Source organism: Dermacentor albipictus, unplaced genomic scaffold (genome assembly GCF_038994185.2).
Source record: "Dermacentor albipictus isolate Rhodes 1998 colony unplaced genomic scaffold, USDA_Dalb.pri_finalv2 scaffold_23, whole genome shotgun sequence".
Lineage (NCBI taxonomy): Eukaryota > Metazoa > Arthropoda > Arachnida > Ixodida > Ixodidae > Dermacentor > Dermacentor albipictus.
The window spans coordinates 2,742,956-2,757,614 of record NW_027225577.1 but is presented as its reverse complement, the minus strand read 5'-3'; positions in this window follow the sequence as shown (position 1 = coordinate 2,757,614).

Sequence of the window (14,659 nt, the reverse complement as noted above, 5' to 3'; positions counted from 1 at the left end):
ACACACACACACACACACACACACACACACACACACACACACACACACACACACGCACACGCACACACACACGCACACGCACACACACACACACACACACACACACACACACACGCACGCGCACACACACACACACGCACACACACGCACACACACACACGCACACACACACACACACACACACACACACACGCGCACGCACGCACGCACGGGCGTGGCGCTGCTCGGGTAACTGACCAAGCGCAAAGCGCGAATGAATTGCAATATGATCGTTACTGCATACTGCATACACTGCGTATCTTGCTATTTCGATTTAAGTCACGCCATAGGCATAGGCATAGCAGTTGTGTGCGTACTGTAAGGAAATATAGCCTTTGCTTGAATCAAGGACTGTTTTGTAGTATCTCATGCGGTAACGACTTGCGAAGACATATTTCCACACCTAGACAGAAGCAGTCTGATTTGCAACGATGGACAAACCCATGATAGGCGGCGATAATTGGCTTCAGTTTCTGCAAGGACAGGAAATTTTTGAAGTTCAAGGATTCGCGCTTGGCCTTGCCGTAGTATATAGAGCGTGAATGCATGCCTTTGTGAACTTCCAAGAGCCAGCGCACTGCGAAGTGCAAAAAACTCGACAAGCATAAAACTGCCTGGAGTCAGTCATTACTGCAGCATCAGGTAGACGATAGTGCTTGTATGCAGGGAACACTTCGTGGGTCCCACCTATAGACCCCTGGCGTGAGGGGCACTACGGAATTTGTTTACAGAACTTATCTTCCACCGGACTAGGGGCGCTATAGCGTAAAACTATTCAAATTCTGCAATCAGCCCTCCACGATTGGCCAGAAACTTTTTTGGACCCCTCCCCCCCCCCCCCTTCACCTGTCTCTGTCAAGCGACGTCACGAAAACCATAATAGCTGCCCAGATGACGTGTGCACACTGATTATGCATGATTTGACCGAACAAAAAAAATAGTTAGTTTTCATTTGACGCCTTTTCGCCATTAGCCTTGGGATATTGGTCAAGAGCTTTCGGGCTGTGCCCACTTCACCTGCCTGTCATGCGAAGGCACAAAACCACAAAAACTCACCGCGTCAAAGCGACGTGTACGCGTTAAAGACGCATTAATATGCCTAACAAAACTGAATTTTCTTCTGAATACCCGCAGGCTGCCCCACTCCGAAAGGAATAAACGATGGCTGCCGCCAATCGCTCAGGCACTGGCTACTGGCACCTGCCGGAGAGCATGGTTTATTTGCGTGTAATACAACTTTCTGCGTGACAGTGCAACGTTTTCAAGCACTTTCGGCACGTTCATGACCTCGTTATGTCAACTCTTCCTCGCTGAAGATCCGTTTTAGCGTCATTCTGAAGCTTCCGTTGCGTGCCGCCGCGATTGTCGACGAGCCACCACAAGCTAAGTAAGAGAAAGCGGACCAATCGCAGACGCTGGCGCCACCCTCTTCATCCGCTTATCGAGTTTCAGTGCAGTGGCTCGGCCCCATCAAATCCCTCTCCACTTGAGCGTGTTCCTCGCCTCTTGTGCGCCAATTAGATAAGAGAAGCTGCTCAGTGTAGGCAATGTTATTCGTTTTTCAAGCAAAGAAAGGTGACCTCCTTTGAACGAGGAGAGCGTTTGATTGGTCTGTTGAGACAACCCTGCGGGTGACCGACCAATGCTTGCGTCGGCTGTTAAGCAAATTTGACGTCAGGCGATTGGAATAAAAACATATTGGAATAGTTTTACGTTATAGGGCCCCAGGCTCGTTAATGACAACTTGCTTCAGTACTTGCGTTACCAAACAAGCAGCGCGCCACTACTTGTGCATCTTGTTTTACAGCGACCCAGAATGGCTTATATTTATTATTGCGATAGCAATTATACGGACGTTAGAGGCGCATTAAAATTGAATTCTGAGTTTTACGTGTCACACCCACGATCCGATTATGAGGCACGCCGTAGTGGGGCACTCTGGATTAATTTTGACCCCGTGTGGTTCTTTAATGTGCACACAATGCACGGTACACGGGCGTTTTCTTTTCCTTTTTTTTCTATTTCGCCCGCATCGAAATGTGCTTAGCGCGCAGCTAAAGCCGAATCCCCTTAGGAGGCGCATTCCCGCCGCTGCCACCATCATCATGTTGTCCCCGTTATCGACGGCGCATGCGCGGCTCCCGCGCGGTAGGCTGTAGGGTTTTCAGATACGCGGTGTTTTGCTGGACAGCAAAAAAGAAAAAAAGATAAGAAAAAAAACCACGACGAAACGAAGTGGACCGTCACCACCTCCGGCGCTCCCGCTCATTCGGCTCGGTGGCGGGGCTAGGGCAACGTTGCGCCTCCCGCTGCTGGCTTGAGCACTGCGCGCACGCGCACTATATAAGCGCACCAGCTTTCCTGCTGAGCTGCTGCGCGTATGCACCGGTCTGAGCGCAACGGGTAGCGAACGTCGAGGTGACGACGTTTCACTGCAGGCGCCGACTAACGCCGACGGTTCCCCGCCGGTCTCTCGTATCTCGTTAACCATCGAGGTGCGACGCCTTCAGCGCCACTGCTGGTGCTCCTCGTTGCATTAGCGTTTTGAGACGCCTGGGAGCCGCCAGGGGGTTGTTCCTTGTGCCGCGCAGCAGTTGCTTCCCGTGTTGCGGTTCACCAGGATGTCGGACCAGCGACTAGCTAGAACACCATCGGAGTAGTTCAAATGAAACGTTACACCTTGCTACCGCTGTCACTACTTCTCCCTTCGAGTGAAACTTCCAAATTCGACATTATTATTATTATTATTATTATTATTATTATTATTATTATTATTATTTGTAGTAGTAGTAGTAGTAGTAGTAGTAGTAGTAGTAGTAGTAGTAGTAGTAGTAGTAGTAGTGGCCTTGGCGTTGCGCTGCTAAGTCCGAGGGTGCGGGATCAAAACCCGGTCACGGCGGACGCATACCGGTGGGGGCTAAATGCGAAAACGCCCGTGTACCTGGCAATAGGTGCACGTTAAAGAAAACACCAGGTGGTCAAAATTAATCCAGAAGCCTCTACTACGGCGTGCGTCATAATTATATCGTGGTTGTGAGACGTAAAACATCACATAATTTTCTGGATTTAGTATTAGTGGAAGGAGCAGCAGCAGCACCCATCTTAAAGGCAGTTGTGCCGTTGGCGAAGTATTGCGCGGCGCCATGTGAAATGCGTCATCGGTATGAAATTAAAAAGAAAAGCAAGAAAAGAAATGTGATTGAACAGTCAGACGCGAATCAAATAATATGTGTGTACGAAATAAAAGGGATGAATACAAGTGAGATAGAGAAAGAAATTAATAAAATAACAAGAAGTAGAACAGGATCGGTGAGGAGACAATAATTATACCAACGGAAGTTTGATCAATTACCAAGCGATGATCTGAACTCCAGCGAGTACCCCTACCCAAGCGTGTTCCTGGCAGGTGTTAGCCACAAAGAAATCTTTTGCATGACAATTATGCATTCATCTGGGTGTTTCGAAAGGAAAGCGGGACAGCAACGTTCAAAGGTAGGCCAAGCTTACCTCCCAGAGGGATTTACAAAACCTTTCTCCGCAGGAGGAAGCGACGATAACAAGCGAGTAAAAAAAATCATCAATTGATTCAGCTTTATCGCACTACAAACATAGTGGAGAGAGTGCCGCACCGGATCTGTGAGCGTAAAAGTTTAGAGATCGGACACGAATAGCGAAATCTCGCGAACGCCACTACAATCTGACGCATTTCACAGAATTTTCCGCTGCAAGGAAATGGCAACTATGAGTGCTCAGGGGAGGATGTTATGTCCGGATTCTTCCGTTGAAAGAGTGTACCCTACGCGATCTGGCCGCGGTAATAAAAGCCTGAGGTCGGATGAACAAAAAACCCGGGGCCGACAAGTGAGAGGGCTCACCTGAGGAAAGAGCCATTCCACTCAGAAATAGACCCTTGTGCGTAACGAAAAGAACAATCGTAAAAAATGAAGATAAAGGGGAGTCACAGTGAGTAGAAAGTCATTAAGACGCGTGATTCACCGAGCATAATCAACCAGAAGCGCTAAAATAATGAATATATGATGGTTACTGCCGTCAATAGGGTGGTGCAAATTTTGCGCGGAGATAAAACTACCGCTAAGATTTTTGCCATAAATATCGCGGTGAAGTTCAGCATTCCACAGGGAAGTTTCTTCCATACCAGTCACTCATAACATCAGACACCGCATTTGAAGCAGCAAAATCATTTCTGGGATGGCCACTAGAGTATTCCACGCAAGAAGGCAGCAAGTATATTGAAGCCTACAGATTGCGCCCAGTTCTATGCAGAAGTTAATATGTTGTTTGATAAACGTTTTCTATCGGAAACGCACAGCAATGTTACATATGTGAGCTCAACGCAGAAGCTGCATTTCTTGTATCTGAAAACATCAAGCACGTGTACCTGTAGTCGATCAAGGATCATAATTCCTCTTCCTTTTTTTTCGCAAGTTGGGATTCCAAGAAAGATCGTTCGCAGATTTATGCTAACTTCAGCAAGTGATACATCAAAGACAGCGAAGCTGCATAAATAGGCAACTTCTCACAACCTTCGGCGGAAGTACTAAGCCTCTGTTTGTTTACGGTCCCTATGTCGATTCATCGGCGACGCCCAGATCATACGGCATCAACGCAGGCGGCGTTGCTGAACAGCGGCCTCGATCAGCCTTAACCAACGCGACAAGCACCTATAGCTGGCCTCCAACATAGAGGCGGTAAAATGCCACTTGAGAAGCATCAGTTACCAATTACTGACTAACAAAGAAAAAAGCTGATGAAGAGACGGTGTACTTTACGAAGGTATACGCAAGGCGAGCTTCGTTTTATAACCATTAATTACAAACTCCCTGCGGACCTCCATACTGGAGCTGGTATAATGCAAGATGAGAAATAAAAGTAACGAATTACTGGTTAAAAAAAAGAAGTAACGCGCATATAAGTAGCTGTCTATTCGAATGAGACATACGCAAGTATAACTCCTATATTATTATTATTATTTAGTATTAGATATCAAAGCAAATTCAGGGCTCCACCGCACAGGTCGCGATGAGCATTTACATTCAATATCGACTGTTCCGTTAGGACGCTGCGTTCTTCACCGCCACGTGAAAAAAATTACAGCAGACTTTTGCGAACTTACAAAATTACAACCCTATTTCCAGCTAAGCTGTTTCTTTCGAGCAGTTGCAATACGAAGTTCAGCTGCCCGTGTAATCTCATACTTTAAGACATTGCCCGTACCTGAATAGTAGCTTGAAACCTTCCCCGCATGTAACGCTTTCTAGCAGTTGTTAACAGGATTTTTACAGATGGCAGTAATTCATCCACACAAATTTTACTTTACCAGAACATTGGCCCTTGAATTCGGCGCACTCTCAAAGCACTCATAACGTTCCCGTATGCTTGAATGCGTAGCTTATTTAAAAGGCTGCCATTAACCCACGGACCTTATGCTTTGACTACACATTACTTTTTATCTGAGCTTTCTTTCACCTAGCATTAAGAAGGCGCCTCGTTTAGTTCACTAAGGCCACCGGGAGAATCACCTATAGCGCACGAAAAAAAAAAGGAAAGGAGGGCTGGAGGCCAATAATTACTTGTAACGCTCCTAATTAGGTGATAAACCTTAAATTCGTGTGACACAGAGCCCATAAGATTGCTCTCACTTCTACTAAATATCAACATTTTTGTAACGGAATGTTATGTCGGGCCAGTGGGAAACATAGCTGGCAGCGTGACGTACACTTTCAGACACTTGCTTAAACAATGTTTTCTAAAAAGCTGTATTTGCTCCGCAGGTATATAACTTCGCGCACAGATTTGTTATAGTGGTCCGCCAATTTCTTCAAAGGAGCATTTTGGTGCCGTCTGCACTGATGCGAGCTTGCGTACTAAATTGTGCGCCGCCGATAAAGTTCAATCACGCGCTCTGAAGTGCTTGAATACGTAAGTTAATGCGCAGGCTATAAATAACACAAACAATTTGAATCTTGCCTACACATAACCAATAACGCGCACCTTCTTTTCGCCTAAATAAAAATTTTCAATGACGTACAGAGCTCTCTCTCTCTCTCTCTCTCTCTATCAGAACACTGGGAAACATAGCGCATGAACTGGTCATATAACGCCTTTCGCGCACTTGTCAAATTCTTTTTTTTCTTTTGGAAAGGCTGTATTCAATCCACACGCATCTACCTCCGCAGGCAAACTTGTCGTACCATTTCACCCATGTTCGCTAAATTTCATTTTGGTGGCGTTTGTAGTTATGCTATAGGAAACGTGGCTAACGTTTGTGCCGCTCGCAAATCGCATTCATAACTTTGCTGATCACTTCCGTACGTAACTTTCTGCGCAAGCAGGAATTACCCCAAACAATTTGAATTATTTCTTACACAGCCCATTACGTGCTCCTCATTTTCGCTGAATATAAGACTGTGTAAAGTATAAAGCCCCCTCGGGACACTGCTAATCATGACGTGAAATGTCCATATAATGCATCTTCTTCAAGAACACAAAGCATTATTACCAAAATTTGAATTATGCAAAGTAGATGTTAATTACCCTCCTTGGATGTTAAAAAGTCTTAAAATAGAATTATCTGTCAACAGTATAATATCTGAGACATACATGTTCATGGTAGCCGCACAGCAACTGGGCGCTCTTCCAAATTTACTCATTATATCCCCAGTACACCCACGTGTAAACAGACTGCCCGTGTCATAAAAATTCCTCGACTTCAGCATTCGTCGTTCCACATTTGGTGCTAGTGCAAACATTTAAATTATTCCGAGAGACATTTTCGACCATGGCAGAACTGTTTGCAATCCTGTGTGCTTTGCGTTTCATAACAAAAAGAATTCGCAAAGATGGGTTATTTTTAGCGATTCACAAGCCGCTCTCACATTGCTACAAAGCAATAAGAAAAATTCTTTTAACACTTTGCTATTGTATGAGACGCTCAAAGAACATACAAAATCAAGCGCAATGAATCACGTAATTGCATTTCAGTGGATACCCGGGCACAGCAATATTCCTGGTATTACTGCAGCAGACGCAGCTGCGAATCGGGCGCACAATAACGCAGAAGCAATCAATCTTCCCCTTTTGCGTATGAAGTCTGTCTGCTCCTGAGATAGATTTCCTGCCGTCTCTGCAAAACTACCTGGTTTGATCAGCAATCTAAGAACTCGGAGTTGTACTTTACAGACCCATGTATAGACCTATCAGTTACGAAAAATCTAAGAGGAAACAGAAAATTTCAAACATTGGTGCACCGTCTGCCGCTTTGTACTGCCTTTACGAGACACCTTTTATGCAGGTTTACGACGAAGGTGCCAAATAATACGACGGACGAAGAAATATGACACGGAACACCCACACAGGCGCTCCCGTGTCGTCTTCCTACGTCCGTCGTTTTATTTGGCGCCTTCGTCGTACACATGTATAACCGACTCACCCACCAGCACGTGCTCTTATAACAGGATAAAACGGGCCTATAGTCCGCAATGTTTTTGTGGCCATCCAGACGAAGATGTGTATCATCTCCTTCTCGAGTGCACTAAATACAATTCACAACGAAGGGTATTGCAAGCAAATTTGCTGCTTTTAGACAGAAGACCATTCACTCTAAAAAAGGTGCTTGGTCCATTGCCATCTGTGGGCCTTCAGAAAAGAGACCTTCTTGCTTTGAAGAAGTTTTTTGAGGACACCAACATTCTTGGGAAATATTAAGGTTCAGTTGATCCTAATAAGCTAAATGAGGGATATATATGTTGTTCTGGGTTATAATTTTATTTATGTGGTAATCGTAATTTTTACGCTATGTGTAGTTGTGTACATTGCTTGCAGTGTAAATACATGTGTTGTGTTTGGCTATTCAAAATATGTATTTATATATGCGAATGTGTACTGAACTCGAGGCGTAATATTAGTAATATAGTAATATTACTATTACTAACCGTAATATGTTATGTAATGTTAAGCACATATGTAATGCCTGTAAAAGTGCCTTAAGTGTACATGAAGAAAAAAGATTAAAGGAATTGAAAGTGGATGACAAAACAAGTTGCCGAAGGTGGGGAAAGATCCCACGTCTTCGCATTATGCATGCGATGCTCTACCATTTGAGATACCACGGTTCCGTTTTCCCATCCACTTTCTGTTTTTATATATATATATATATATATATATATATATATATATATATATATATATATATATATATATATATATATGGTCGTCCGAACACTAGCCTTAATCTTTGTCTTCCGTGCCTTCCTTCCACTGTCTAACTGTCCACCTTTATATATACATCCATCCGCAACCTTCTGCTCGCCTCACACAAGCCGACAGGATATAGACCTGGCAGCCACCTCATCGACCTCACATCATCATGCAAGTGCTCAACACCACGTTGTGAATGAAGCACAACGCACAGATCCACTACCTATACAGCGACCAGCGTCATGACCACGTCATTGAAAGCCTTGCAGTTATCCAAGTACACCGGATCAGCGGAATATAGACCCGTGGAAGAATGGTTCCCCCTCTCCGAGTTCCACGCATCCGCTGCGTCATGGTCGGAACGGGATATGGTCGCCAATTTCAATGAATACGTCAGCGGTGAGGTATTTCGTTTCTACCCCACGCACACCTTTGAAAACAGCAAATCGTGGGAGAAAATCAAGGAAGTGCTGATCAGTTGATTTAAAGTATAGGGGAATATGCACTGAGGTCATCAAGGTCGACATACTGTAGTACAGCGAGCGCGGTGAAAGCCTGGGCGTTATCTATATCCGCCTATCTCCAGCAGCACGAGCTGTGTGGTTAGGGCTACAAAATGCTCTCGTGCTGACATATCTTCGTGCGAGTTTTAAGCCCCAAGGGGCCAAAGTTAGTGCCCAGCCTTTCGACACCGTGTACGTGAGGCTTTCATGCATGCGTCGCAAGCATTGCTAACTTTAAAAAGAGAAGAAGAAGCAGTTCGAGCGATTCTCCGAATTTTGCCGCAGGGAGGTTCGGAGTTTGTTTTTTTGTGTGATGTAACAACGTTCTCGTGATTTTTCTGGCTCCGTTACAGCTCCAAACGTTTCAGGAAACGTTACATATACAAAGACAGCAGCATAAGCCAAGCGTCGACCGCGTGGAGAACGCCGCACGTTTCTCGTCGCCATGGGATGACGCACCGCTAGCTGCGCCAGACAGAAAAAAATAAATAATCAAAAAAATAGAAAAAACAGAAAATGATGAGTCGACGGGCGATAGCGGCGGCTGAACTTAGCTCTCAGCTCATCGGCGGTAAATAAACAGCGCGTGCGCGCGGACACCCGAAACGAGACCGAGGCGCTGCGCGAGCCTTTGGCCTAATGCGCCACATACGCCGGCCCCTGGAGTCCGCGGTCTTTATATACGCGCACGCTTGAAGCGGAGACGGCTCGCGGCCTTGGGAAGAGCAATTTGGTTTCGTCGCCAGGCTGTCCTCATTACGTCCTGGCCGATACACACATATGCTCGAGGCCAAGAGCATTTGCAAGGCGCGGGAGGCCAAATCGTTCGTTGGGCGGCTTAACAAAGTGAAATTTCGCTCAGTTAACCACCCCCCCTTTTTTTTTTCAGGACGAATGCTGATCGTTCTGCAGACTTCGTTCCGATTGGACAGATGAGGGGAAAATAAAGACGCAGTGGAGAGACGGTTGGTCACTCCTGGTCTCATACTGTGTAGAGGACTTCTACGACGTTCACCGCGAAACTGCTCTGTCTGTGTCGTTAAATTTGCTGTGATCTGGCACTTTTACCTTACGCGATGCTTTCTTGTCGAGCCTTACCCGAATTTGGTGACCGCGGCTGCTGATGGATGCTGCTATGCTGTCGGATAGCTGATACGCAGGACATCACTCGTACGAGGAATCGGCTTATGTGTAGCCCTATCCCTACTATGGCCCCACATGTACGCCGGTGGCCGGTTCTGTTCTCTATGCAATTCCGAAGTGAAACAACAAACGGTACCTAAATATGCTCAGCGCAGTATACGCCTTTACGCGGATAATTCCTCTGTTACAGCGAAGCTTTCTGTGCCTTCTACCACGGAGTTCGGCTCGTTGGCCCGGTCTGTTTCTTTCTGAATGAAGCGGGCCGATCTTGGAGGCAGCGGAATAGTGAAATGTGCCGATCCCCGAAAAAGGGTGTAATTAAAACTCGATCGATCCGGTGTAATGCGCGGTCACGTGGGTCTTATGGCGGGGATCTCCGCGTCTTTCGGTCTTTTCGTGTAGACGCAAGTGATCGCTATATGCTGCAAAAACGCGTTGCAGAAGATCAAGAGTTTTATAGCTCTAAACTGAACCGCGTCATTAAGGCTTCGCGTCCCATAGGTTCCAACACGTGCTCTGGATCTGCATAAATTTTAATATTGAATATACCCGTTTCATTGTGGTTCACTTTCAATTCTCATTTGTTTTTGAGCAGACGTCATGACTCACCAGTGCATGTATGTTTGTTGTTGTTTACAAAGCGAGTTAGCATGGAAAGGCTTGTCTTCTGTCGTATTCGTGATTTCCATAATGATTTTGGAACGACTGCATTTATCGTGAGCTCTCAGCAACGCTGCCTCCACGTTTCACTAACTTTACCCTAGTTTTTCAGGCTCGCTCATTGAGGACTGCTTAGGAACCGAGACATCCTGTCTCTTTTCGAATCACATGGGCACCAGTAGCTCTCAGGGAAATCGCCAAATTAAACTTCACTTTGTAGGCAAACGCCTCTTTCAAAATAGCTTCAGCTAAGCGAACCGAACTGTCTAATGAAAACTCTATTTCTTATGGGATGAAAATTTATGTACATAGTGGCCTAAACTAATTAGGTTATCTCAAGATGCCGAAAGCATTAAATTTATTTTACTTTTATTGCCCTTCTCGCGACATGCTAAAATGAACGCGCAAGTTGGCTGGAAGGCAAGTCTGATGCTCACAATAAAGCAAAGGCGCACCACATTGTTTGTAGATAAAGGGAACAGGGTGTTGCCCCCTGCATGTGTTTCATCCCCACCATCACCCCCCCCCCCCCCAAAAAAAAAAATAAAGAAAAGGGCAGGCAATCTCGGTAGCACTCCGCTTGCCTTTCTTTATGTCCGCGGACAACTTTATGCGACAGTGAAGAAAAAGCTACGGAGTCAAGTCTCGCACATGCGAGATCACTTCTGAAAAAAGTCTTGCGTTTTCATCCGCATTAGTTTAGGCTCCTAACTCACAAGAGCAAACTTAGACAAGATACACCCCCGAGTTTTAAATGCGACCGTTATTTTTCTGACAACAGAGTATGACGACGATGGCTTAAGGATGATGACATGATGCTGCGGCTGGCGATGATGATGATGCAACGACAACCTCATAATTGCAACGGCGTGATGACCATAGAATGACGACGACGGTGCGATGGCGACGAACTGACAACGCAGTGACGACGACAGAGTGAAGACGGGAAACGATGACTACGACATACTACGATGTAGCTACGACGTGTTTTAGACAACATGGCAACGAAGGAAGATCACGATGGAATCAAGGCAACAAAACGACGACGAATGAATGATTGAAGACGAAGGTTTTGTGTTGAAGCTCATGTCCGGTCTCACGTACATCAATGGCCGCCCCGGCCGTCTCGCTTTGAGATATAGCCAGTGCTTGCTTGTTTGCACTATGACCAATACCGGCGATTCGTGCAAGACAGCGGCCAGCAAATAGGTAGCATCTAGCACCCGAAAAGTGGGGGAAGAGATTAAAAAAGGTTCGCTTTAAAATTGTTACAAGTTTACATTGCATTGGCATTTTATGTGCGTCACGTGGAGGCGAATCCAAGTGCGCGCTTCGCACGTACGCGTCATCGTTGGGAAAGGGATTTCGGAGAGGAGAAACTCCGAAGAGCCCCGCTCTGCTCCACACATGGCCAGGGCCGCACACGCGCCTTGCGCCCCGATTCGTCCGAGAGTGGCCTCGGTTTGAGAAACGACTCGTAAATAAGTTTCAAAAGTAGCCCAATCAAAAATACACGACGCGGCACGCGCGCGCGGAGTGAGCCCCCGACCGCAAACAAGGGCTCCCTCGCGTCCCATCTATAGCTAACAAAATGCACAAGCGCAGCAACTGACGAGGACCAGGCTGGCGAAGAAATAAAAGAAAACAAATACAAGGAGGAAGGAAATATAAAGAAAGAAGAGCGAGAAGGAAGGCTGCAATGAGTCTCCATAAACATCATTCGAGCCACGGCCGCGCCACACAACGAGCGGATCTTCTTTCAAGCGGCTCCAATCGCCGCGGCAGCAGCAACAGCAGCAGCGGCATTGTGGCGGGCATCCAGACAGCTCGTAGAATGAAGTATACACGGGGTGGTGGTGGCAGCGGGCGGCGATGCGGTGCGGTGGCGGCGGGCGGCTGTCGAGGAGGAGCGGTGCACGGTGGATGCCGCGCGGCCGTCTCGAATGCCTCCGAATGAATGCAATTTCCTGTGCCCAGTGGCGCAACAAGTCAAGCGCGAAGGCGCCCTGTCCGCCGTGCCTCCTCCTCAGGAGTGCGTGGAAGGAAAGCGTTTGCAGCCACCGGACCTCGGCGTTAACATCGCGAGCATCGGTTCGCTTGGCCGCGGTTGGCGTCCGGCTTGGCTGAGTCCGCGGCAGCCGGACGCGCGGGTTCCGTCACTCTTGCACGTGCGAGCGCGCGCGGCGCCGAGCGTGCAACTTTGAGAGCCAACTTTTTTAGGGTGCCGAGCGTCGTCGCGGTCGCCTCCGGTGTACAGTATACCGCGGTCCCCGCACCACGCAGCGTCTCTGTCGACCGGTGCGTAACCGTCCAGTGCGGAAGCACGCTGTCCGCGCAGGGACAACAGCATCGTCGACCTGCGACGAAGAACTGCGTGGAAGGAGGAGCAGTTCCGGTGAATGGCGGTCTGTTGCTGCCAGCCGTTCGTGACGACTGGCTTCCCTTCCTCGCTTGGCTGTCGTGGGCCCGTTCAGCCGAAAGCACGAAGTTGTCCAGACAAGGAGCTCCCGCTCCCCTTTAGCAGCGAGGTGCCAGTGCAAAGACAGCCAAGGGTGTCTTTCCTGCGCGCGGAACTGGTAAATACGGATTGGAACGAAACCTTGCCAACCGTGGCTCACTGCGCCTTTGTGCTAACTGGAAATTGAGTAAATAACAAATTCATTTGCCCCCCCCCCCCTTTTTTTTTGCTAGAGAACCAGAGGCCGAATTGACAAAGCTCTTCGTGAGTAAAAGCTGTTTGGCATTAGCCGACCGTCATCGTTGATCTTGGCTCTATATTGGCTTGCGTGTGCTCTTACAAACTCTGCCCTAGCGTAAAAACTTTTTGGAGAGAGAGAGAGAGAGAGAGAATAATAGTCCCGAACCTACAACCTCAACTCGCTACATATGCCAATTGCCAATTACGAATTCAAGTATCTTGACCCTCCTTGCAAACTGGTATCTCGAGTGAGTGCTCAGTCCGTGTGATAATTCTCCAACAGACGACGAGTAGATAGACATACTTCATTTACTTCGCCATTGCTCTACACTACCAGCATGCCGAGATTTTCAAGGCTCCTGCAATATGCAGAAGTTCCACAAATGGCAGCATGCAACAAATACTTGCGTATAAAGGGTTTATTGCTGTTGGTTCCTTTCACGAGGGCAGGCATTTGTGACATTGTGAGATTAGAAAGAAAGAAAGAAAAATGGCTGTGGCTTAGGTAAGGTTAAGCCCAGGATGCGAAGCATACTAGCCTTTATTTTAGTTGTTGAACCACTGTTTAGCCTGGTGAACTGCTGTTGCTTGGCTATATTTGGTTCGGCTAGACGAAGAAACAACTCATGCATTACTGCTTCGCCTTCAAGAGTGGAACGCGACAGCGTTCCCGTCGACCCGCCAAGGGGTGTAAGACAATGGGCTACAGGGCAGCGACTACGCGCCCCGCATTGGACGCGGTGAGCGTCGAGCAAAGCAGCGTTCGGCGCGGCAACGAAATGTGCGCCTGAGCAAGAGACGCACGCCTTAGAAACAGCGCGTTTCTAAGGCAACACCGCATTCACTAGAGGCGCTTTTGTACCGCTTTGAAGCGTTGTACTCGTGGCTCAGTGGTAGCGTCTCCGTCCCACACTCCGGAGACCCTGGTTCGATTCCCACCCAGCCCGTCTTGCAAGAGTTGAGCCAAAGCCACTTCTCCTCTGTCGTGACGTCACGGTGTCACGTGATTTCATGGTCACCGCCGCGCCTGAGGAGCTGGGTTGAGCCCTCGTAATATGCTTCGCATAAAAGAAAGAAAGAAAGAAAGAAAGCGCCTGTGTGCGTTTTTCGCGTTTCTGTGCGGCTGGCGAAACAGGCGAGGATTCGCCGCTTTCTTTCTTATGTGGTCACGTAATTGTAGGACAACAATCTTTAATGGCGACGACGACTTGCCTTGCATATAATAATTCAGGCAACTATTACAGTAGGCCTTCTCAGTGAGAGAGAGCGTAAACTTTAATTTCAAATCAGCAAGATTTGAGTCCGGCGTCTTTTAGTGGGTCTGGGCACCCGCCGCGGACGCGGTTCCGAGAGCTCAGTGAGTTTTTTTTTTTTGTGTAAAATATCTACATTAGAAATG